Source organism: Ranitomeya variabilis, chromosome 6, assembly GCF_051348905.1.
Source record: "Ranitomeya variabilis isolate aRanVar5 chromosome 6, aRanVar5.hap1, whole genome shotgun sequence".
NCBI classification, from domain to species: Eukaryota; Metazoa; Chordata; class Amphibia; order Anura; family Dendrobatidae; genus Ranitomeya; species Ranitomeya variabilis.
The window spans coordinates 568,164,677-568,191,811 of NC_135237.1; the positions used below are offsets into that span (position 1 = coordinate 568,164,677).

The window sequence follows — 27,135 nt, forward strand, 5'->3', positions numbered from 1 at the left end:
GCTGCCATAACATCACCCCAGCGGACCCCTTAATACTGTGTCGGTCATCCTGACCGAATACCACAGGTGGCGTCACAAACACAAACTTTATCTCTTTAAAGACCTTTCCCTTTAACACCGACGTCCCGAGGGCCACGGACCGGGTCAGCCACCGTGACTTCCCCCTTGAGAACCGAAGGACCCGGTACCGAGTATCCTTTGCCCACGGGGGCGCTGCAAAAATTTTGGCATCACGAACAGGATGTTCTTAAGCCTGAAAATCAGATCATTTGTGCCTAGAGACTGTGCCAGAATCGTGCTTGAACTGTGATTTACTTAAGGACTGTGTATTGCAAAAGACCACCAAAATTTCCGCCAAAACCGCCGCCATTACAGCACCACAAGGAGCGCAGGAGAAGAAGAAGGGCGTGCCAACATGGGAGAAGACTACCAAAGCGGCGCCAAAAGTGATGAACACCCCCTCCGACTGCTGCTACGTGATAAGGACGTGCCCAGCAGTCAAGGAGGTCCACCCCCTTATTTGCAATGGCGGGAGCAAGGAAAGAAGGAGCCCCACCACCAGAAAATGGAGGAGGTCCACCCCCTTATTTGCAATGGCGGGAGCAAGGAGAAGAAGGAGCCCCACCTCCAGAAAATGGAGGAGCAGCGTGCATGTGCGGCCGCCGATCCAGAAGCAGAGATGGTGACCAGCGGTTACCTGAACGACGACGAAGTGACCCAGGACCATCCCAGGCGACTGGAGGCACCAACTCCTGGACATGGAGCTGACCATGGTGAAGAAATCGAAATGGAAGTCGGCCCTGTGCAGGAGGATCGCACTGGAAGAATTGCGGTCCGGGCAGCAGCACACTTCAGCGTCCTCATCAGCGGAGCGGACCGGCATCGATGGAACCACATCAGACGCAGGTACAGAAAATGCTCTGCCCTACCGACCGATCCTGCTCTAGCGACCGCTCTCCCTCCAGCTGCTGATTCCGCTTCAGTGACCGCTCCTCGTCCAGACTGCGTCCGAACACCATCCGTCGCTTCAGCTTCAGTGACTTCCCACCTCGCTGACGAGACACCACACCCGCACCTAACGAACGAGGGCGTACCGCTGGACGTGAGCCCTGAGGGGGTGATTTTCTGATGGTATGCTCTGAAAGATGGGGTGGAGGGGGCCTATATCGGAGTCCTCACCTGGGAGGAGTATAGACGATGCTTGATCTTACAGTGGAGAGACAGAAAAGAGCGGAAAGCCCGACGTAGGGTGCTGACCCACCAAACCCAACACAGCAACCCGTGCCTCATGATGCATGGGATTGTAGTAGCCTTCCACCCAAAAAGGGATTGGGGCTCCATTCAGGGACCGGGACTGCAGACAGAAGTATATGTCACCAGCGGTAACGTGGAATCCCATCTCCGGGACGGACGTCCTGCCCGAGACTTGTGTCGAGGGGATCACATAACATACACCCGTCACTGGAGTGAGAAAGGTTGGAATGCTAAGAACATTGAAAGATGTGCACCTGCAGTAGCGCCCCCTGCTGCAGTCATTCCTCAAACCAACACTACTGTGTGTATAATCACCACCACTGGAACTACTGTTGTGGTAAATGCCATCGCAGACATTCGTACCCAAGCTACACAAACTTTGATAGCAGCTAATGACTTGACAATACATGAGAGGCAAACCCATGATGTCTATTTGGAACCAGAAGAAGATCCGGTTACCCACCTTCCTAGGCCAGGAAGTGTTCGATGCCGGCTGGTGCCTTGGAAATTGCTATAATACGATACCGCAAACAGGAACACCGTTTGTATATAGTTCTTTAGCTCTTTTGCTACTGTTTGCCTTTTGCTGCTTTAAACCCGTCAAGGGTTATTTCTTAAAGGGGTCCTCCATTTCAGGAGGATCCCAGGAGTTTGCACCAGTTTGCACAAGTTGCTTTTCGTTTAAAGAACACTTGAACCATGGACGGAGAATGGTTCACAAACTGTCATTGTAAATAGTTTGCACCTTCTTAAAGGTGCTTCCTACTGGTTTTACAACGGAAGCTTTTACACAGACTGCCTCCAACAGAGACTGCTACTAATCTTGTTGTGAGAATTGCTTTGTTTTTCAGACCTGAAGAAATACCCATTGCTGTGGCAGAATTCCGGGTCAGGATACATGCCGGGTCCCTCGCATCACGTCATTTATGTTGCTAAACTGACTTGAATCTTGATGTGATTGATTTGCACTTGAATATTGATATTGCACTACCTCATTGAGTTATCCGAACCCATAAAGGGTTCAATGTTTAATTGTTGCACTTTGCCAGAAGGTTAATATATTACAGGGTTAATATAGCAGATAAGGTTAAAAATTTGAATCCAGATAGAATGATGTTTACATAGTTGATAGTAAATAGCCAGAAACCTAAAGAATGCTAATAAAATTGAGATGGAGTTAGATGATAGAAAATGTTTAATGATGCACTTTTGAATAAATTGAAGAAAATGCAGTGAGCCCGTGGGGGTAGATAGACAGTCCTGCATGTGAAGAAGAGTCAAAGTCTACTTGAATAAAGAAAAATGTTGATTTGCACTTAATAGATAGTATACCTGTAAGGGTAATTGTATTTCGTAGTTAGTTCAAGTTATGTTGTTTTCTTAATGATACCGTATTGCCTAGAAGTGGATCCACAATGTTAGTATGTTATAGTTCTGCAACGTTCAAGTGTCCTCACCCCCCATAAAGGGAAGCTTAGTATGTATTAACTTGTTTTATAGCATTTCAAAAATTTGTATGTCTTTTGCTAACATATTGTTGTTTTCTTTTCTCAGTCCGGGAATACTGGATTTAACGGGGGGGAGTGCAGCGATCCAGGGTCCTGGTCGTCGCAGTAATATTGGCCTCCTCTAGGGGGAGTGATGTTACGTTTGGAGGCAATGAAAGACAACTGATTCCAGGTATCACAAACATACAACACATTTCATACTCCAGTCCACCAGGGGGAGCTATGCTCCTATTTGTTAGGGAACTCTTCACACTTAGGTAAAACTGGTTGCCTGGATAGGAAGTTAGTTAGTTGCTGGCTGAGCTTTGCTCAGGTAGTTGGTCCCTGACAGGGGTGGGATCCTGTCAGAGGCTGAGACAGAAGGCCCTGAGTGTGGCAGCTTCCAGAAAGAGACATTGAAAGAGAACTGTATTGTAGAGGGGGTGAAGACGTCATTGCAAAGAAGTGGATATCTGAGGAGTTCTGCCCTGCACAGGCTGCCTCCTTCTGAGGCGCAAGATCCCGGTAGCCGGAACACCGAGGGAGCAACAGTCCTTTATGCCTTGCTCCAGAGACCGGCAGGACAGCTAATTTCACGCTACCTGCCCGCCCTATACCCAGGAGGGAAGGTGGGACCCACAAGAGGCCAGGGCATGATAGAGTCCCTGTAAAAAGCCTCAAGCCACCGGTCATACGGGTTTGTCCTATCCTATCTGGGGGACAGAGAGACATAACATCTTCAACAGTTGTGAGGACCTTATGAGAAGGTTAGCAGTAAGGTACTACAACACACGGCGCTAGAGGAAGGCTACTGACTTCTACCTGGACAAGGGGCTCTGGATTTGCCTACAAACCGGCTGGACTCTGCCTGCCCTGTGGTCTGGTGCTCTGGACTGTGGATGCTGAAACCTTCAGTAAAGGTAAAGAGACTGCAACCTTGTGTCCTCGTTCTTCACTGCGCTTCACACCATCCACCATCTACACACTAGGAAGCCCTGGGGACACACTTCACCTGTGGGAAGATATACCATCTAGCTGCCATATCATCACCCCAGTGGACCCCTTAAATCAGCATCGGTCTTCCTGACCGAATACCACAGGTGGCACCATGAACACAAACTTTATCCCTTTAACCCCTTTCTGCCAGCTGACGGAATAGTACGTCAGCTGGCAGATCCCCTGCTTTGAGGTGGGCTCCGGCGGTGAGCCCACCTCAAAGCCGCGACATGTCAGCTGTTTTGTACAGCTGACATGTGCGCGCAATGAGCGAGCGCGGATCTAGTTAACTAGTTAAATGCCGCCGTCAAGCGCTGACAGCGGCATTTAACTAGTGCGCCCGGCCGCGCGGCCGGAAGTGCTCGCACCGCTGACCCCCGTCACATGATCGGGGGTCAGCGGTGCATTGCCATAACAACCAGAGGTCTCCTTGAGACCTCTATGGTTGTTGATGGCCGATTGCTTTGAGCGCCACCCTGTGGTCGGCGTTCAAAGCAACCCAGCATTTCTGCTACATAGAGGTGAACTGTACTTCACCTCTATGTAGCAGAGGCGATCGAGTTGTGCATGCTTCTAGCCTCCTATGGAGGCTATTGAAGCATGCCAAAATTTAAAAAAAAAAGTGTTTAAAAATATAAAAAAAATTAAAAATATATAAAAGTTCAAATCACCCCCCTTTCGCCCCAATCAAAATAAAACAAATAAAAAAATCAAACATACACATATTTGGTATCGCCGCGTTCAGAATCGCCCGATCTATCAATAAAAACAAAGGATTAACCTGACCGCTAAATGGCGTAGCAAGAAAAAAAATAAAAACGCCAAAATTACTTTTTTTGGTCGCCGCGACATTGCATTAAAATGCAATAACGGGCGATCAAAAGCATATATCTACACCAAAATGGTATCATTAAAAACGCCAGCTCGGTATGCAAAAAATAAGCCCTCACCTGACCCCAGATCACGAAAATTGGAGACGCTACGGGTATCGGAAAATCGCGCAATTTTTTTTTTTTTTAGCAAACTTTGGAATTTTTTTTTACCACTTAGATAAAAAATAACCTAGACATGTTAGGTGTCTATGAACTCGTAATGACCTGGAGGATCATAATGGCAGGTTAGTTTTAGCATTTGGTGAACCTAGCAAAAAAGCCAAACAAAAAACAAGTGTATGATTGCACTTTTTTTGCAATTTCATCACACTTGGAATTTTTTCCCCTTTTTCTGTTACACGGCATGGTAAAACCAATGGTAGCGTTCAAAAGTACATCTCGTCCCGCAAAAAATAAGCCCTCACATGGCCATATTGACGGAAAAATAAAAAAGTTATGGTTCTGGGAAGGAGGGGAGCGAAAAACGAAAACGAAAAAAACGGAAAAGGCTCCGGTGGTGAAGGGGTTAAAGACCTTTCCCTTGAACACGGACATCTCGAGGGCCACGGACCGAGTCAGCCACCGTGACATCCCCCTTGAGAACCGAACGACCCGGTACCGAGTACCCTTTGCCCACAGGGGCGCTCCAAATACATGATAATATCCTGTCTGCAGCCACCACTAGGGGGAGCTCCCTGTATACAGAGATACATGATAAGATCCTGTCTGCAGCCACCACTAGGGGGAGCTCCCTGTATACATAGAAACATAGGATTCTGTCTGCAGCCACCACTAGGGGGAGCTCCCTGGATACAGAGATGCATGATAAGATCCTGCCTGCAGCCACCACTAGGGGGAGCTCCCTGTATGCAGAGATAACAGGATATGATTCTGTCTGCAGCCACCACTAGGGGGAGCTCCCTGTATGCAGAGAAACATAAGATTCTGTCTGCAGCCACCACTAGGGGGAGCTCCCTGTGTACAGAGATACATGATAATATTCTGTCTGCAGCCACCACTAGGGGGAGCTCCCTGTATACAGAGATACATGATAAGATTCTGTCTGTAGCCACCACTAGGGGGAGCTCCCTGTATAGAGAGATATATGATAATATTGCCTGTAGCCACCACTATGGGGAGCTCCCTGTGTACAGAGATGCATGATGATATTCTGTCTGTAGCCACCACTAGGGGGAGCTCCCTGTATAGAGAGATATATGATAAGATCCTATCTGTAGCCACCACTAGGGGGAGCTCCCTGTATACAGAGATACATGATAAGATCCTGTCTGTAGCCACCACTAGAGGGAGCTCCCTGTATACAGAGATATATGATAAGATCCTGTCTGTAGCCACCACTAGAGGGAGCTCCCTGTGTACAGAGATACATGATAAGATCCTGTCTGTAGCCACCACTAGGGGGAGCTCCCTGTATACAGAGATACATGATAAGATCCTGTCTGTAGCCACCACTAGGGGGAGCTCCCTGTATACAGAGATACATAAGATCCTGTCTGCAGTCACCACTAGGGGGAGCTCCCTGTATACAGAGATACATGATAAGATCCTGTCTGCAGTCACCACTAGGGGGAGCTCCCTGTATACAGAGATACATGATAAGATCCTGTCTGTAGCCACCACTAGGGGGAGCTCCCTGTATACAGAGATACATGATAAGATCCTGTCTGCAGTCACCACTAGGGGGAGCTCCCTGTATACAGAGATACATAAGATCCTGTCTGCAGTCACCACTAGGGGGAGCTCCCTGTATACAGAGATACATGATAAGATGTTGTCTGTAGCCACCACTAGGTGGAGCTCCCTGTATACAGAGATACATGATAAGATCCTGTCTGCAGCCACCACTAGGGGGAGCTCCCTGTATACAGAGATACATGATAAGATCCTGTCTGCAGTCACCACTAGGGGGAGCTCCCTGTATACAGGGACACATGACAAGATTCTGTCTGCAGCCACCACTAGGGGGAGCTCCCTGTATACAGAGATACATGATAAAATACTGCCTGTAGCCACCACTAGGGGGAGCTCCCTGTATACAGAGATACATGATAAGATCCTGTCTGCAGCCACCACTAGGGGGAGCTCCCTGTATACAGAGATACATGATAAGATCCTGTCTGTAGCCACCACTAGGGGGAGCTCCCTGTGTACAGATACATGATGCGTTTCCCGTCCCCTCGCTCCCTTTTCCTTTCGCCTCACTGTATTTCTCCCCTAGAATCTTTCTCACCAGCCCTTATTCTCTGTTCTCCAGCAGTAAGTTCACAGTTTTGTACAATAATTCAATCTCTTTTTCTGCGAACCATTAACTATGAAACCTGCAGCTTCCCCGTAGATTGTCCCTGGGGGGATCCGCTGCACGGCCGGAGAGACTGACAGCTCCGGGGAATCCGGGGACTTAGTTCTGCAGAGGAGAACTGATTGCTCACACTTTCCGCTGCTTGACTGAGCGCGTAGAGGACGCAGTTGTCCGCCATTAGCGCACATTGTGAAGCGCTGTCAGTCGGCGCTGGGTCACTGATCATGGAAATCGCTGTGTTAGCCGACAGACTGAGAATTGTGTATTCCCTGCAAGCAGCCGGCGCCTGATCGACGCTCATTTCCTTGTTTTGTTTGTTGCTTTTGGTTCTTCTGAACCCCATTTATAATAGACGGCGCGGCCAGGAGATGCCACGGATAATTAAAGGGAGGACAGAATTTATATCTGATCAGTGATTACTCTGTACCGCTCATCCTTAAAAATATGAGGAGGGTTGTGTGATTATTCGGGGAATCTCCAGCTATCATTATTAGTTTTTCAGAGAATAGCATCAGAGTCCTACTAGAGCAGAGCTGGAGGCGCTGTTACATTGGTGTTTAAAGCCATCTGTGGTAGAAAGTGGAACTTTGAAGAGTGGCGTCATTTTTTGGTTCACCTGGTTCTGGTAATCACGGATCACAAGAATCTCCTATATCTAGAGTCTGTGAAACGTCTGAAGCCTAGACAGGCAAGAAGGGCATTGTCCTTCAATAGGTTTAACCTTTATGTTACACATAGGCCGGGGAACAAGAACGTTATGGCGGTTTCCCTATCTCAAAGTTTTGCTGAGAGTGGAGACAAATTGTGAACCGGTTCCTATACTAAAAAAGGGGTGGTTATTGCGTCTATATGCTCCGATCTTGAGAAAGAGGTTATTGAGGCTCAGGGGGACACTCCTGCTGCCGGTCCGTTAGGTAAACTCCGTCTGAGAGTTCTTAATGAACATCATGATTTGTTCTTGGCCGGACATCCCAGCAATAAAGCCACCACAGATCTTCTCGCTCTGTGTTTTTGGTGGTCAGGGGTACATCAGGATATCCAGGATTAGATAGCCTCCTGCAGTGTCTGTGTGCATTATAAAACCTTCCATAATCATCCGTCAGGGTCTCTCCAACCATTGGCGATTCCCCAGTAGACCTTGGACTCATTTATCGGTCGAGTTTATCACTGATCTTCCCGTGTCCGGAGATAATACTGTAACTTTGTTGGTGGCGGACAGATTTAGTAAAATGACACATTTTCTTGTCCTACCCGCTTTACTAAGACATTGGCTCAAATTTTCATCAGAGAGATTGTAAAATTACATGTGATCCCTAACGATATTGTTTCTGACCGGGGGGTGCAGTTTATTTCCAAATTTTGCAGGGTGCTTTGCACTCGTTTGAGGATCCACCTGTCGTTCTCGTCAGCACTTCACCCACAGTCTAATGGGCAAACTGAAAGGGTTAACCACAATCTTGAGACTTATCTTAGGTGTTTCGTGTCTGAGAATCAGGAGGATTGAGTTACCTACTTTCCGCTAGCTGAATTTGCAATAAATTATCGTTGTCATGAGTCTACCGGTAAGTCTCCTTTTTTTCGGGGCATATGGGTTTCATCGTCGGTTCAGCTCATTTAATAGGAATCATTCTTCAGGATTAACTGTAAGAAGAATGATTTTTATCATCAGTTACATCTATGTGGCAAGGGGTTCTTGATAATTTGAGTAAGATGAAGTCCAAATATAAGAGTGTGGCTGATTGGAGACGTTTGGTGGGTCCGGACTTAAGTGTTGGTTACTTGGTGTGGTTGAAGGTTCCCTCCCGGAAACTGTGTCCCAGGTTCATCGATCCTTATAAGATTGTGGCTGTTGTCAATCCTGTAGCATTCTGCCTTGCTTTGCCACCTATCTTTCATCAGTCTTTCCTCAAAAAATACGTTGTATCCTCTGTACCATCACCGCTATCGCCATCTCCAGTCATTGTGGATGGAAATTAGCAATCTCAAATAGCCAAGATCGTTGATTCTCCCTTAGTTCATTGGTCTCTTCAGTATCTAGTACAGGGGTATGGTGCTGAATAGAGGATGTGGGTACCAGCATCTGATATACATGCCCATGCAGCCACGCTGACTCGATCTTTTCACGTGGCACACCCCAATAAACCATGTTCTGAGGTTCCAGAGGTCCCTAGTAGATGGGGGTACTAACACGAGTTTACCGTGACAGAGAGGAGCCAGAAGACAGCAGTGTCTGATTTCTCCTACTCCTGCACTGATTGGAAGCACTTCACCTGCATATTAAATATTGTAAGTTTCATTTAGCAGTGCAGGTGTTAATCTGCTCAGTTGACAGCTCTTGGAGCTAAGGCTCTCAGCTGTGCATTGTTAGCCATTCCCATTTCCTATATAGTCTTGGTCCTGGCTAGCACTCATTGTCAGAGTTAGCTTATGCTGCATAGCTGGAGGTTGTTTGTGGTTATTTCAGGAGCAGGCATCTGGTGGATTTATCAGTGACTGTTGCTAGGTTTTGAGTGTGTGATAATTCCCTTTCTTCTACTTTGGTTTAAAGGGAACCTGTCACCAAAGTCCTGCAGTGCGCAGGCCCCGGAAAGGTCAGAGAGGTCCAGCGCCTGCACACTGCAGTACTTTGCTCTGCCCTCAACAGAGCGCAATTCTGGGGAGCCTGTGTGGATGACGCAGGGATGTGTCATCCACATGAAGCAAGTAGGAGGACATCCTCACAAGAAGATGGGAGGCACCGGACCAAAAAGAGAAACACCCATCAGACCGGACCGCCCCGCAGGTGAGTATAATAAAAGTTATTTTTCTTCTTTTACAGGTCAGATCCGGGCAGGTATACAGCATTATAGAATGCTGTATATCAGCCCTGAAAGGTGATGGCCGTAACTCATATCGGCCAAACCTGGTGACAGGATCCCTTTAACCCCATCCTCCACTCCCCTGTGCATCCCTCTGTTATATGTGTTAGCATATTTGTATGTTTGGTATTTTTCATTGCCCCTGTTCTGGTTGGTGTATTATGGTACACTACTACTCGCCTCTTCCCTGGGTAGAGGAAGGGTACAGACTGAGGGTGGATTCAGGAGCTAAGGCAAGGTACGTGGCTCCGGTGTCTTCACCATCAGAAGTATTCCTAGGAGCAGGGCAAGCTCGAGTGCCCCAAGCGTTAGGGACTGGGAAGGAGTTCCTGGTCCCAGGACACCCAACAACTGAGTTGTGACAACCACAGATAACACAGTGATAACTCTCTGAGTACCGATAATTCAGCAGATGTCACCTGCAGTCCCATGTAACACCATAGATAACAGTGATAACTCTCAGTACAGATAACGTAGTGATGTCTCCAGCAGTCCCATGTAACACTACAGATAACACAGTGATAACTCTGAGTACAGATGATTCAGCAGATGTCACCTGCAGTCCCATGTAACAGCGGGTGTTGCAGTGCGCTCTCTGTGCTGTGTTCTGATACAGTGTCTCTGTATTCTCGGATGTTAGTGGTGGGTGATACTTTGGGATTTGTGGTTGTCATCACTTTGGAGGTCTCGTTATTCTTCTTCATTTCATGCGCTGGTGACTAATAATATTAGCCAATAAATCAGACGTGTTGTAGATGAGGCTGCGGCGTTGTTGGGCGACGCCGTCACTTTATCTTCCTTACGTGGGGCTGACATAACCTGTGTATTACAGCAGCTTTATAATTGGGTGCGCAGTAAATCTGCATCTTTTGGAGGAACCTACATGGTTAATGGAGACATAAAGGGGGTCGGTGACCACCGGGTGTGCCGAGTGAGACATTGCCTAGGCTGACACAGCACCCATCAGATCCTCGCCCCTTTACGCCCGGCCGGCCCGTCGGCTCCGTGTTTCCTTCCCTTACACTAAGTCCTTTGGGACAATTTCTCCTTTTTGGAGTCAAATCATAGAAAAAAAATTCAGTTGCCCAGAAACCAAGTCACCCAAGTGCAAAAGTATCTGCTCCCTCTGCTAATATCAGGAGCAAATTACAGACTCTTCGGAATTTATATTCTGGAAACAAACGTTTATACAATATAAGAAATATATGATAAATTTATTTAAAAAAAATGTAAATGAATGTAATAAATCTGCATTTTATACAAATTACCTGCTGAAAATCCAGAATATAAACAATTGCTCTTAGCAACAAACGCACAACTTTTTTTTTATTGCGTAAAATGATAATTTAGTTTCTAAATATTCTATTATTCTTATTTATAAATAATATTAATGTATTGATCAATAATCACTGGAACACAAAGATACTAAAAATCCGAATTAAAGCAAACAATTATGTTAAAAAATGATTCCGCAAAATAAAAATAAATAAATAAAATAAATAAAAAATATATATATTAGCAAAATGAGTTAACTGATTTACAATAAACCAATGCGTTATTTTTTTTCCATTATTAATAGTTTATTGGGATCTGACTAAAATATTCCAAAACAGAATTTTTTTTCTTTTTTTTTTTTAAACATAAATTCATGTATTTTTTTGACCTACAGCAAAATAAATTGTTTTTTCGACATTTATAGTTTTAACCCCTTCCTGACATCCGACGTACTATCCCGTCGAGGTGGGGTGGGCCCGTATGACCGCCGACGGGATAGTACGTCATAGCCGATCGGCCGCGCTCACGGGGGGAGCGCGGCCGATCGCGGCCGGGTGTCGGCTGCATATCGCAGCTGACATCCGGCACTATGTGCCAGGAGCGGTCACGGACCGCCCCCGGCACATTAACCCCCGGCACACCGCGATCAAACATGATCGCGATGTGCCGGCGATGCAGGGAAGCATCGCGCAGGGAGAGGGCTCCCTGCGGGCTTCCCTGAGCCCCCCGCAGCAACGCGATGTGATCGCGTTGCTGCGAGGGTCTTACCTCCCTCCCTGCCTGCTCCAGACCCGGATCCATGGCCGCGGATCCGGGTCCTGCAGGGAGGGAGGTGGCTTCACAGAAGCCTGCTCAGAGCAGGCACTGTGAAGCAGCCTGCACTTCTCGCAGATCGGTGATCTGTCAGAGTGCTATGCAAACTGACAGATCACCGATCTGTATTGTCCCCCCCTGGGGCAAAGTAAAAAAATAAAAAAAAAATATTCCAAAATAATGAAAAAAAAAAATATATATTATTCCCATAAATACATTTCTTTATCTAAATTAAAAAAAAAAAACAATAAAAGTACACATATTTAGTATCGCCACGTCCGTAACGACCCAACCTATAAAACTGCCACACTAGTTAACCCCTTCAGTAAACACCGTAAGAAAAAAAAAAAAAAAACGAGGCAAAAAACAACGCTTTATTACCATACCGCCGAACAAAAAGTGGAATAACACGCGATCAAAAAGACTGATATAAATATCCATGGTACCGCTGAAAACGTCATCTTGTCCCGCAAAAAACAAGCCGCCATACAGCATCATCAGCAAAAAAATAAAAAAGTTATAGTCCTGAGAATAAAGCGATACCAAAATAATTATTTTTTCTATAAAATAGTTTTTATCGTATAAAAGCACCAAAACATAAAAAAAATGATATAAATGAGATATCGCTGTAATCGTACTGACCCGACGAATAAAACTGCTTTATCAATTTTACCAAACCCGGAACGGTATAAACGCCTCTCCCAAAAGAAATTCATGAATAGCAGGTTTTTGGTCATTCTGCCTCACAAAAATCGGAATAAAAAGCGATCAAAAACGGTCACGTGTCCAAAAATGTTACCAATAAAAACGTCAACTCGTCCCGCAAAAAACAAGACCTCACATGACTCTGTGGAGCAAATGTGGAAAAATTATAGGTCTCAAAATGTGGAGACGCAAAAACTTTTTTGCTATAAAAAGCGTCGCTGGTTTCACACTTCCGTTTTTGTCTGCAGCGTTTTTTCCCTATATTTAACATTGAAAACGCATGCGGTTTTTTGTACGCGTTTGGTCGCGTTTTCAAACGCATGCGTTTTTTTTCTGCATGCGTTCATTTTCTGAAATACAACCTGCAGTATTTTCTTGCGTTTTTAAGCACATGCGTTTGCGTTAAAAACGCATGCATTTTTATCGAAAAAAAACAGAAAACACACTGAAAAGCCACCCACCACCATCAAGGTGATAAAGGGATCCAAACCCTAACCCTAACTCTACCCCTAACCTCACCCCTAACCGTTTAATGGACATTTTCTGACAGTCATAGTGCCACGTATTTCAGTGCCACGTATTTCAGTGCCACGTATTTCAGTGCCACGTATTTCAGTGCCATGTATTTCAGTGCCATGTATCACGTATTTCAGTGCCACGTGTTTCAGTGCCACGTATTTCAGTGCCACCTATCACGTATTTCAGTGCCACGTATTTCAGTGCCACGTATTTCAGTGCCACGTATCACGTATTTCAGTGCCACGTGTTTCAGTGCCACGTATTTAAGGGCCACGTATCACATATTTCAGTGCCACGTATTTAAGTGCCACGTATTTAAGTGCCACATATCACATATTTCAGTGCCACTTATTTAAGTGCCACGTATTTCAGTGCCACGTATTTCAGTGCCACGTATTTCAGTGCCACGTATTTCAGTGCCACGTATTTCAGTGCCACGTGTTTCAGTGCCACGTATTTAAGTGCCACGTATCACGTATTTCAGTGCCACGTATTTCAGTGCCACGTATTTCAGTGCCACGTATTTCAGTGCCACGTATTTCAGTGCCACGTATTTCAGTCACGTTTAGGGTTAGGGTTAGGGTTAGGGCTAGGGTTGGAGGTAAAGTTAGGGTTGGGGCTAAAGTTAGGGTTGGGGCTAAAGTTAGGGTTAGGGTTTGGATTACATTTACGTTTGGATTAGGGTTGGGATTAGAATTATGGGTGTGTCAGGGCTAGGGGTGTGGTTAGGGTTACCGTTGGGATTAGGGTTAGGGGTGTGTTTGGGTTAGGGTTTCAGGTAGAATTGGGGGGTTTCCACTGTCCAGGCACATCAGGGGCTCTCCAAGCGCGACATGGCGTCCAATCTCAATTCCAGCCAATTCTGCGTTGAAAAAGTAAAACAGTGCTCCTTCCCTTCCGAGCTCTCCCGTGCGCCCAAAAAGGGGTTTACCCCAACATATGTGTTATCAGCGTACTCGGGACAAATTGAACAACAACTTCTGGGGTCCAAGTTCTCTTGTTATCCTTAGGAAAATAAAAATTTGGGGGGCTAAAAATCATTTTTGTGGGAAAAAAAAGATGTTTTATTTTCACGGCTCTGCATTATAAACTGTAGTGAAACACTTGGGGGTTCAAAGTTCTCACAACACATCTAGATAAGTTCCTTGGGAGGTCTAGTTTCCAATATGGGGTCACTTGTGGGGGGTTTGTACTGTTTGGGTACATCAGGGGCTCTGCAAATGCAACGTGACGGCTGCTGACCAATCCATTTAAGTCTGCATTCCAAATGGCGCTCCTTCCCTTCCGAGCTCTGTCATGCGCCCAAACAGTGGTTCCCCCCCACATATGGGGTATCAGCGTACTCAGGACAAATTGGAAAACAAATTTTGGGGTCCAATTTATTCTGTTACCCTTGTAAAAATACAAAGCTGGGGGCTAAAAAATCATTTTTGAGAAAAAAAAAAAAATTATTTTCACGGCTCTGCGTTATAATCTGTAGTGAAACACTTGGGGGTTCAAAGCTCTCAAAACACATCTAGATAAGTTCCTTAGGGGGTCTACTTTCCAAAATGGTGTCACTTGTAGGGAGTTTCAATGTTTAGGCACATCAGGGGCTCTCCAAACGCAACATGGCGTCCCATCTCAATTCCAGTCAATTTTGCATTGAAAAGTCAAATGGCGCTCCTTCCCTTCCAAGCTCTGCCATGCGCCCAAACAATGGTTTACACCCACATATGGGGTATCAGCGTACTCAGGACAAATTGCACAACATTTTTTGGGGTCCAATTTCTTCTCTTACCCTTGGGAAAATAAAAAATTGGGGGCGAAAAGATCATTTTTGTGAAAAAATATGATTTTTTATTTTTACGGCTCTGCATTATAAACTTCTGTGAAGCACTTGGTGGGTCAAAGTGCTCACCACACATCTAGATAAGTTCCTTAGGGGGTCTACTTTCCAAAATGGTGTCACTTGTAGGGAGTTTCAATGTTTAGGCACATCAGGGGCTCTCCAAACGCAACATGGCGTCCCATCTCAATTCCAGTCAATTTTGCATTGAAAAGTCAAATGGCGCTCCTTCCTTTCCAAGCTCTGCCATGCGCCCAAACAATGGTTTACACCCACATATGGGGTATCAGCGTACTCAGGACAAATTGCACAACATTTTTTGGGGTCCAATTTCTTCTCTTACCCTTGGGAAAATAAAAAATTGGGGGCGAAAAGATCATTTTTGTGAAAAAATATGATTTTTTATTTTTACGGCTCTGCATTATAAACTTCTGTGAAGCACTTGGTGGGTCAAAGTGCTCACCACACATCTAGATAAGTTCCTTAGGGGGTCTACTTTCCAAAATGGTGTCACTTGTAGGGAGTTTCAATGTTTAGGCACATCAGGGGCTCTCCAAACGCAACATGGCGTCCCATCTCAATTCCAGTCAATTTTGCATTGAAAAGTCAAATGGCGCTCCTTCCCTTCCAAGCTCTGCCATGCGCCCAAACAATGGTTTACACCCACATATGGGGTATCAGCGTACTCAGGACAAATTGCACAACATTTTTTGGGGTCCAATTTCTTCTCTTACCCTTGGGAAAATAAAAAATTGGGGGCGAAAAGATCATTTTTGTGAAAAAATATGATTTTTTATTTTTACGGCTCTGCATTATAAACTTCTGTGAAGCACTTGGTGGGTCAAAGTGCTCACCACACATCTAGATAAGTTCCTTAGGGGGTCTACTTTCCAAAATGGTGTCACTTGTAGGGAGTTTCAATGTTTAGGCACATCAGGGGCTCTCCAAACGCAACATGGCGTCCCATCTCAATTCCAGTCAATTTTGCATTGAAAAGTCAAATGGCGCTCCTTCCCTTCCAAGCTCTGCCATGCGCCCAAACAATGGTTTACACCCACATATGGGGTATCAGCGTACTCAGGACAAATTGCACAACATTTTTTGGGGTCCAATTTCTTCTCTTACCCTTGGGAAAATAAAAAATTGGGGGCAAAAAGATCATTTTTGTGAAAAAATATGATTTTTTATTTTTACGGCTCTGCATTATAAACTTCTGTGAAGCACTTGGTGGGTCAAAGTGCTCACCACACATCTAGATAAGTTCCTTAGGGGGTCTACTTTCCAAAATGGTGTCACTTGTAGGGAGTTTCAATGTTTAGGCACATCAGGGGCTCTCCAAACGCAACATGGCGTCCCATCTCAATTCCAGTCAATTTTGCATTGAAAAGTCAAATGGCGCTCCTTCCCTTCCAAGCTCTGCCATGCGCCCAAACAATGGTTTACACCCACATATGGGGTATCAGCGTACTCAGGACAAATTGCACAACATTTTTTGGGGTCCAATTTCTTCTCTTACCCTTGGGAAAATAAAAAATTGGGGGCGAAAAGATCATTTTTGTGAAAAAATATGATTTTTTATTTTTACGGCTCTGCATTATAAACTTCTGTGAAGCACTTGGTGGGTCAAAGTGCTCACCACACATCTAGATAAGTTCCTTAGGGGGTCTACTTTCCAAAATGGTGTCACTTGTAGGGAGTTTCAATGTTTAGGCACATCAGGGGCTCTCCAAACGCAACATGGCGTCCCATCTCAATTCCAGTCAATTTTGCATTGAAAAGTCAAATGGCGCTCCTTCCCTTCCAAGCTCTGCCATGCGCCTAAACAATGGTTTACACCCACATATGGGGTATCATCGTACTCAGGACAAATTGTACAACAACTTTGGGGGTCCATTTTCTCCTGTTACCCTTGGTAAAATAAAACAAATTGGAGCTGAAATAAATTTTGTGTGAAAAAAAGTTAAATGTTCATTTTTATTTAAACATTCCAAAAATTCCTGTGAAACACCTGAAGGGTTAATAAACTTCTTGAATGTGGTTTTGAGCACCTTGAGGGGTGCAGTTTTTAGAATGGTGTCACACTTGAGTATTTTCTATCATGTAGACCCCTCAAAATGACTTCAAATGAGATGTGGTCCCTAAAAAAAAATGGTGTTGTAAAAATGAGAAATTGCTGGTCAACTTTTAACCCTTATAACTCCGTCACAAAAAAAAATTTTGGTTCCAAAATTGTACTGATGTAAAGTAGACATGTGGGAAATGTTACTTATTAAGTATTTTGCGTGACATATGTCTGTGATTTAAGGGCACAAAAATTCAAAGTTGGAAAATTGCAAAATTTTCAAAATTTTCGCCAAATTTCCATTTTTTTCACAAATAAACGCAAGTTATATCGAATAAATTTTACCTTTAACATGAAGTACAATATGTCACGAGAAAACAATGTCAGAATCGCCAAGATCCGTCAAAGCGTTCCAGAGTTATAGCCTCATAAAGGGACAGTGGTCAGAATTGTAAAAATTGGCCCGGTCATTAACGTGCAAACCACCCTTGGGGGTGAAGGGGTTAAAATAGTAAACAGATGCATAATCATCCATGGTCCCCGAGGTTTGCACCTGCCCAGTTCAGAAGTCAGAGGACCCACGGAGGCGCTGAACGGTGGCTGTGTCTCCATTTATTACTTTCGAGCCATCAATGTCTTAAAAAAATGTAGATGTCGGACCCCTTTAATATAATTTTTCTCCAGTACGTTTCATTAAAAATGTTGCAGCGTTTATCGTCTGTATCACCGGGCGCACAGATACCGTCATGGTCCGCGGAGCGACTTTCTAGTGTCCCGTCAGTGAGCTCATTTCTGGTCTGTATCCCCTATGTGCCCCCCAAACGTGTCCCTATCCCGGACCCCCTGTTCTCTCAGTTGCATGAGATGAGTTGAGTATTTCCCTGGCTCAGGAATTGTAATCCCTCCTTGGATATCTCAAGACCAGCAAGATATTTTCAACTAAAAAAAAAAAAGAAAAAATGTTCCTAAAAATTAAAGAAAAATAAACTGCAAAAGGACAAAAGAATACTAAAGTCACTAAACTGGCAATAAAAGAATGAAAATATTAATTTTACTCATTTAAAAATACAATATCCATTTCACGGTTTTGGAATTTGAGCTTTTATTGATTATCTCACTTTTTTAACACATAAAAAGTAAAGTAAAATAAAATATAAAGAAATCAGTAAAAAAAAAAACATCCAGTAAAAGTGATGATTTTCTTCCCATTTGTTCTTTATTCTGCATCCTCCTGTGATAGGGATAGGAGACCCCGCTGCCCCCTGTGCTGCCCTGTAGACCCAGAAGTGATGGATCCTGCGAGCCGCGGGCGCGGGACCAGCCGCGAATCCTTCACTTTAATGTTAGTTGAGTTGAACACTGGCCTGAAGCGCCTCCATTTATCTACTGGTCTGTGAGTGCGCGAGTCTCTGGTTAATAGATCATTCCATGTGTCTGATGCAATCAGGCCCGCCGCAGAGCCGAGCTGTCAGCGCAGGAAATGACAGCGGCCGCCGGAGCTCGTGGCATTAGGGAAAGGGCTCATCTGCAGCGGCCGTGTATCTAAGCCGGCAGCCGCCCGAGCAGAACCAAAAAAGGGGCAACCAACGAAAATTAGGGCTCTCACCCGGAGATCGATTAGTAGCAAATAGTGATGAGCAAACGTGCTCAGACAAGGTGTTAAACGAGCATGCTCGGGTGCTACCGCGTGTCTGCAACACCCGCTAGGGCCGTGGGGTACTCGGAACCGGGTCACCTGGCTCTTAGAGGGGTGGTCACGGCAGCAGTGACCCGGTCTGTGGCCCTGGGAGTGCATTAAAAGGGATGAGGGAATGTTTGTAGGGGACTATTCGTGAGGCCACCTGTGGTATTTGGCTATAAATGGCCGACGCTGCTTAGGCAGTCTGCTGGGGCCGATGGTGATGCAGCTGGGATGGTTCTACTCCCCACAGGCGGAGCTGGGGGGCCCCAGGGCTACCAGACCAGTCTATGAGGGATTGTGGATGTTGGGGTGCAGGAATAATTGGAGGGCACAGGGACTGTAGTTCCTTTACCTTTAATTGTAGGTGCAGTCCGCAGCACAGGTAACAGGTGGTATTGGAGATCCAGGAAGCCTGGAAGCAGTTCAGAATTCCCCTAGCCAGGTGGGGTTGGAAGCCTCCTTACTGCGCTGCTCTCTGGGTTCCTGATGCTTGTAGTTCTCCTCAAGTCCCTCTCTCAGTCTGTCCACTTAGTGAAACACTACCCGCATGGCAGGCAGCTTGAGCCTGTTCCAGGTGTCACTCACTCGTGGTGACTCCGGGCTCTAATATGCGGCTGTGCCTTCGGGTGTCAGTTGTGGCCAGGAGACCTGCAATCTCCTGCCCTCTGGATTTGGCTGCGCGGCCTGTAGCTCCCACACAACCATGGACTCCGGTGTCCACTCTGTTGCGCTCAGTCCTGGGGTGAGCTCAGTCGCAGCTCCACTCCCTGTCTCTCCTCACGTGTTTCCCCTCCCTTCACTGTCTCACACTGAACTCTTTAACTCCTCCTCCAGGCCAGAACTTATAGGGAAGCTATTAGAGCTCCCCCTTCTGGTCTGGAGTCAGGAAAGGTTTTGTATGCCAGCGTACCTGCTAAGGGAAATCCTTCTTGCTTCCAGGCATGGCATCACCCCCTGTGAGGTAGGCAATGCCACTGTGGCAACCGGACTCTTGGGGTGCCACATGTCTGACTCTTGGGGTGCCACATGTCTTCAGGGTGCTAGAATACTATGTTCCAGTCCACGCGGTTGCATGTCTCATGGCTGCTCGACTGCCTAACAACAGACAATCCCTGCATGTATTGCAGCTGTCGAACAGCCGCGAGGATTGGAATATCATTTTTGAGCTCTCCCAAGACACTTGGCTAACACTCGAGCTCCAATATCACCTTATCCGACCGCGTTCGCTCATCACTAGTAACAAGTCAAATTTATTATGAATTTACCCAAAATGTCAATTCCAAAGTTTTGGGGTTTCTATTGACACAAACTCAACAAAGTGGGGTCGATTTTGCCCCTGGGAATGGGGAAAAAATCCAGTATACCCACTTGTGTTTTAACTTCGCCAAACTCCACAGTCTTCATGGTCTTCCAGCGCTGGGGCCAACGTGGTCCCTTGTGATATCGAGGATGAACGTCACCTGCAATGGCCAGTATGGTGGACCTGGGAGTCTGGTGGAGTAGGGGTATGCTTCCACGGTCAGGAAACACTACGTTGAGCCACAGCGTCAAACACGCAGGGTCCAGATGTTACAGCATAGTGGAGGGGATTTCATGAAATCCCGTCTCCACTATGCATTAAAAGACGCATGCGGCACACCCGAGAAAACTCACATGCGGCGCGTCTTTTCAGAACGCAGCATGTCCTTACAGTGCTGAAACAACGCAAGAACAACGCAGGTGACCTGCCAGTGACCTCAGGTGCAGATTTGGTCAGGATTTTACCTGCATAAAATCTTGATGCAATCCTGAACGTGGACACATACCCTAAGGAGACCAGAGAGGGTCCAGGTCCGGCGAGTATAATGGGGGGTTTGTTTTGTATTTTTATCTCTTTCCTGGCACTTTACGTTTTATACTTTGGGTCCGGAGAGACATCAGGGCATGAAAAATGGCAATCGGCTGCTTCTTATTGGGACTGGATAGAATCTGCTGGTCGATCCAAAGAAGATTGGGGAGATTCGATCATCTCGAGTAAAAAAAACTCAATATCTAGAAGAAGACTAAATCAGTGTCAGAAAATAATGGAGTAAGTACTTAGAGGTCAGAAATGAGACCCCTCATCTTCAGGATAGGGGCAGCCCATCGGTCCGGCCAACATGATAATCATTATTATTCTTAGGCGGATTGTCAACAATCTGCAATAATCGCCAGAGGTCAGGTTTTGCCGTAGTGCCCCCTCTGGAGACATGAAGCAATACAAGGTGTCCAAAAGTTACAAAATGCCCAAGTTTCATCACAATTTACGATGGAGACGGAATATATTGTACGGTATTAATGCATCGTGTATTGTCCTGAGACGTGACTGTTCCAGGGGGCCATCCTACATATTCATCATCAGTATACTTAGGTCTGTCATTTCTTCAGCTGTCATCCATTCTCTGCAGTCTCCCTTGCTCTGGCCTGTTCTCCTCACTACATGAACATCATCTGTTCCTGCTGCATTTGATCTGCTCATCTGGACCAAGGGCTTGAAGAATCCACCTTGCTAGACTAGACATACCAGTGCCATCATTGCCTTCTCATGGGGGTGTCTGGCTGTCATTGACCCGACCCGCTCCATATCCCATAAACACAAAATAGATGTATATCTATGGCCATTTAAGGGTTAATGATTGTTACATTGTAATGATCCCAAAGAAGATCAATAATGCCCCAAACGAAAAGTTTTCATCCGTGAACCAAGTCTACTGTTCTTGCTTCCATTACACCTGGAAATCTCCATGGCTCACATCCCATAATAATCTACATAATCATCTGTTACGTTGTCACTCAGGACAATACAATGTATCATTTGTAACGAAAACATGGAATCGCTTTCTGCATTTACAGATTTTAGAAGTTTCCAGTGATAATTCTATAAAGTGTCAGCGGTGGGGACGATGCGGCCATTACGGAAGATATCGGGAAAGTGGCGAAGTTCTCTCCGATGTTCTCTCAGACGGACGCGGCGGTGACAGCGACAGGTCAGTCACTTCCCAAACATAATCTCTTTATACTTTCAGTGTCACTTTAATGACGGAGGGGCCGATTGTGAGCCCACCAAGCCTGGAAATAAAAGCCTTTTAAATAGCAGCTAGCGAAACGCGGTGGCAGACTCCTGTTTGACTCCTAACATCGAGATGGCAGCCTTCAGATTAGCTATGCTCCGGCTGACAAGGATGTGACATGAAATCTTCCAGTTTCAGACACATTAGTCATTTTCAGGGAATCTGCGGCTTTCCCTCCACTCTACTGACCAAATGGCCCGGACGCGGCTCTTAAAAGCCCACGCCTGATATTAGCTTCCTCCCCGGCTCTCTGCATATCCATATTGATGAAGCCACTGCCCTGCCAGGCGGCCATTAATAATCGCAGATGTGTCAGGATGAGTTATTGTCAGCGTGGCCCTATCTGTGTGACTGCTGTAACAATAAGGGCTGACACCAGAGAGAAGAGGCGAGGACAATGGTGAGGAGAGATGAGTGGAGTTGAAGAGAGGCGAGGAGAGGTGAAGAGAGGTGCAGAGGAGAGATGAGGAGAAAAGAGGAGAGGCGAGGAGAGGTGAGGAGAGCCGGAGAGGAGAGATGAGTAGATGTGAGAAGAGAGGAGAGGCGAGGAGAGCTGGAGAGGAGAGGTGAAGGGAGGAGAGGAGAGGTGAGGAGAGCCGGAGAGGAGAGATGAGTAGATGTGTGGAGAAGAGAAGAGAGGCGAGGAGAGCTGGAGAGGAGAGATGAGTGGAGGTGAAGAGAGGTGAGGAGAGCCGGAGAGGAGAGATGAGGAGAAGAGAGGAGAGGTAAGGAAAGCGGAGAGGAGAGATGAGTAGAGGTGAGGACGGAGATGTGGAGAGGCGAGCGGGAGAGGATAGATGAGGAGAAGAGAGGAGAGGTGAGTGGGAAAGGAGAGGAGACTGGGAGAGGAGAGACGAGGAGAGCGATAGAGGAGAGATGAGGAGAAGAGAGGCCAAGCGAGTGGGAGAGGAGAGGCGAGGAGAGCAGGAGAGGAGAGGCAAGGAAAGCAGGAGAGGAGAGATGAGAGGCGAGGACAGCAGGAGAGGAGAAATTAAGTGAGGAAAGGTGAGGAGAAGAGAGAAAAGGCGAGAAGAGCGGGAGAGAAGAGATGAGGAGAGGTGAGGAGAGTAGAAGAGAGGCGAAGAGAAGAGAGACGAGGAGAGGTGAAGAGAGTGGGAGAGAAGAAGGGAGAAGAGTAGAGTGGGAGAGGAGATGAGGAAAGGCAAGGCAAGTGGGAGAGGTGAAGCGAAGAGCAGCGAGGATAGTGGGAGAGGAGAGGCAAGGAGAGCGGGAGAATGGAGATAAGGAGAAGTGATGTGAAGAGTGGAGAGGAGAGGTGAGACAAGGAGGGGTGAGGCGAGTGGAAGAAGAGAGGTGAGGAGAGGAGAGGAGAAGAGAGGCAAGGAGTGGTGAAGTCAATAGGAGAGGATAGATGAGGAGAGGCAAGATGAGGAGAAGAGAGGAGAGATCAGAAGACGTGAGGCGAGGAGAAGAGGGGTGAGGCGAGCAGGAAAGTAGAGGAGAGGAGAGTTGAGGCGAAGAGCGGCAAGGAGACGCAAAACAAGGTGAGCAGAAGAGGAGAGGTGAGGCAAGGAGAGCAGGAGATGTGAGGAGAAGAAAGGTGAGGAGAGCAGGAGAGGTGAGGCTAAGAGCAGAGAGGTGAGGCAATGCGAGGAGAGCGGGAGAGGAGAGGTGAAGCAAAGAGTGATGAGGACAGGAGAGCGAGAGTGGAGAGGTGAGGCGAAGAGTGGCGAAGAGGGGAGAGGTGAGGAGAGGCGAGGAGTAGTGAGATGAGGTGAGACATGGAGAGGTGAGGTGAGCAGGGAACAGGAAAGGTCACGAGAGCTGGAGAGGTAAAACAAAGTGGTTAGGAGAGGAGAGCGAGGGGAAGTGAGGAGAGGTGAGGAAAAGAGCAGCGAGGTGAGGAAAGGCAAGGCAAAGAGAATGGGAGAGGAGAGACGAAAAGAGGTAACTTGAGGAAAGGTGAAGAGAGCGGGGTGAGGAGGGGTGAGGGGAGAAGAGAGGCAAGGCGAGATGTGATGAGGAGAGAAGGGGAGAGAAGAGTGGGAAGAGGCAATGAGAGGCGAGGCAAAGAGAGGCAAGATGAGGGGAGGCAAAGAGAGGTGAGGGGAGAGGAAAGGCAAGGAGAGCAGGAGAAGTGAAGCGAAGAGTGGCGAGGATAGGATAGCGAGGAGAGGGGAGGTAAAGAGCGGTGATGAGAGGTGTGCTGAGTCGATGCAAGGAGAGGGGAGGAGACGCAGGGAGGTTTCAGAAAAAGTGAGGAGAGGGGAGGCCAAGAGATGCGAGGAGAGGAGGGGGACCATAGACCCAGCAATGCTCAGTGCCATCTGCCCACTGTCTATAGTCATGGCAGGACCTGACTATTTGTATCATCATAAACCAGAGTATCTAAACAAGTTCTGTGTGATACTGTCTGCTGAGCCATGTATCTAATCTAGTTTTGTGTGATATTGTCTGCTGAGCTGTGTATCTAATCCTGTCCAGTGTGATACCGACTGCTGACCCATTTATCTCAGCCTATCCTGTGTGACATTACAATGACATGTAAAAGTTTGTGCACCCCTCGTCAAAATTACTTTTAGTTTAGTTAGTGTGAACAGTTAAGTAAGTTGAAGATTATATGATCTCTAAAAGGCCTAAAGTTAAAGATGACACATTTCCTTTGCATTTTAGGCAAAATATTTCTATTGTCATTTTTTAAGTTTTAAAAATTATAAAAAGGAAAATAGGCCAATGCAAAAGTTTGTGCACCCTTTGAGTTTTGTGTGTTCCAATAACTTTGACCAAGGTTTCAGACCTCAATTATCCTGTTAGGGTTTTGGCTTGTTCACTATCATCGTTAGGAAAGGCCGGGTGATGCAAATTTACCAGCTTTATAAAAATCTAACCTCCTCTAACCTTGTGCCAAAAACAGCAGCCATGGGTTCTTCTAAGCAGCTGCCTAACACTCTGCAAAGGAAAATGGTGGTGTCCCTCAAAGCAGGAGAAGGATATAAGAAAATAAAGCGTTTTTAAGTTGCCCTTTCCTCAGTTTGAAATGTAATTAAGAAATGTTAGTGAACAAGAACAGTGGAGGTCAAGATAAGGTCTGGAAGACCAAGCAAATAAGCAAATTTTCAGCTACTCATTAGATTTCTACAGAGACAAATCAGAACCTACGCTTGACAGCAGAAGACCTTCAGAAGGATTTATCAGACTCTAGAGTTGTGGTACATTGTTCTACTGTTCAGAGACACCTGCACAAATATAGCCTTAATGGAAGAGTCATCAGAAGAAAACCTCTCCTGTGTCCTCACTATAAGATTCAGCTCCAAAAGAACATCTAAACAAGCCTGATGCATGTTGGAAACAAGTCCTGTAAACCGATGAGAGTAAAATAAATGGCTGGCCACAATGATCAGAGATATATGTGGAGAAAAAAGGGCACTCTACTTACTCTGCCTGCTAATGAAATTGAGATTACTCTAATGACCCTGCCTGCTAATGAAACTGAGATGACTCTACTGACCCTTCCTGGTAATGATTCTGAGATGACTCTGCTGACCCTTCCTGGTAATGATTCTGAGATGACCCTGCTGACCCTGCCTGCTAATTATTCTGAGGTGACTCTACTGACCCTGCCTGCTAATGAAATTGAGGTAACTCTACTGACCATGCCCGCTAATGATACTGAGGTGACTCTACTGTGCCTGCCTGCTAATGATACTGAGGTGACTCTACTGACCCTGCCTGCTAATGATTCTGAGATTACTCTAATGACCCTGCCTGCTAATGATACTGAGGTGACTCTACTGACCCTGTCTGCTAATGATAATGAGATGACACTACTGACCCTGCCTGCTAATGATTCTGAGATTACTCTACTTACTCTGCCTGCTAATGATAATGAGGTGACTCTTCTGACCCTGCCTGGTAATGATAATGAGGTTCTCTACTGACCCTGCCTAATAATGATTCTGAGATGACCCTAATGACCCTGCCTGGTAATGAAATTGACATGACTCTACTGACCATGCCTGCTAATGATAATGAGGTGACTCTACTGACCCTGCCTGCTAATGATAATGAGATGACACTACTGACCCTGCCTGCTAATGATTCTGAGATTACTCTTCTTACTCTGCCTGCTAATGAAATTGAGATTACTCTAATGACCCTGCCTGCTAATGAAACTGAGATGACTCTACTGACCCTTCCTGGTAATGATTCTGAGATGACTCTGCTGACCCTTCCTGGTAATGATTCTGAGATGACCCTGCTGACCCTGCCTGCTAATTATTCTGAGGTGACTCTACTGACCCTGCCTGCTAATGAAATTGAGGTAACTCTACTGACCATGCCCGCTAATGATACTGAGGTGACTCTACTGTGCCTGCCTGCTAATGATACTGAGGTGACTCTACTGACCCTGCCTGCTAATGATACTGAGGTGACTCTACTGACCCTGTCTGCTAATGATAATGAGATGACACTACTGACCCTGCCTGCTAATGATTCTGAGATTACTCTACTTACTCTGCCTGCTAATGATAATGAGGTGACTCTTCTGACCCTGCCTGGTAATGATAATGAGATGACCCTAATGACCCTGCCTGGTAATGAAATTGACATGACTCTACTGACCATGCCTGCTAATGATAATGAGGTGACTCTACTGACCCTGCCTGCTAATGATAATGAGATGACACTACTGACCCTGCCTGCTAATGATTCTGAGATTACTCTTCTTACTCTGCCTGCTAATGATACTGAGATGACTCTAATGACCCTGCCTGCTAATGAAACTGAGATGACTTTACTGACCCTTCCTGGTAATGATTCTGAGATGACTCTGCTGACCCTTCCTGGTAATGATTCTGAGATGACTCTGCTGACCCTGCCTGCTAATGATTCTGAGATTACTCTACTGACCATGCCTGCTAATGATACTGAGGTGACTCTACTGTGCCTGCCTGCTAATGATACTGATGTGATTCTACTGGCCCTGCCTGCTAATGATAATGAGGTGACTCTACTGACCTTTCCTGGTAATGATTCTGAGATTACTCTACTGACCCTGCCTGGTAATGAAATTGAGATGACTCTACTAACCATGCCTGCTAATGATACTGAGATGACTCTACTGACCCTGCCTGCTAATGAAATTGAGATAACTCTCATGACCATGCCTGCTAATGATACTGAGGTGACTCTACTGTGCCTGCCTGCTAATGATACTGAGGTGACTCTACTGACCCTGCCTGCTAATGATTCTGAGATTACTCTAATGACCCTGCCTGCTAATGATACTGAGGTGACTCTACTGTGCCTGCCTGCTAATGATACTGAGGTGATTCTACTGACCCTGCCTGCTAATGATTCTGAGATGACTCTGCTGACCCTGCCTGCTAATGATTCGGAGATGACTCTACTGAC

The 27,135-nt window shown here is 46.1% G+C and overlaps 1 long non-coding RNA gene across 1 annotated transcript in view; it reads left to right on the forward strand.

The window, feature by feature from the left end:
- The window catches only part of LOC143781662 (uncharacterized), a 121,832-nt gene extending 100,235 nt beyond the window's left edge, over positions 1 to 21,597 (forward strand). Inside the window, exon 3 of the long non-coding RNA XR_013216791.1 lies at positions 21,542 to 21,597. This is a non-coding gene — a long non-coding RNA (uncharacterized LOC143781662). The remainder of the gene's footprint in view (positions 1 to 21,541) is intronic.
- Positions 21,598 to 27,135: the final 5,538 nt, after the last annotated feature.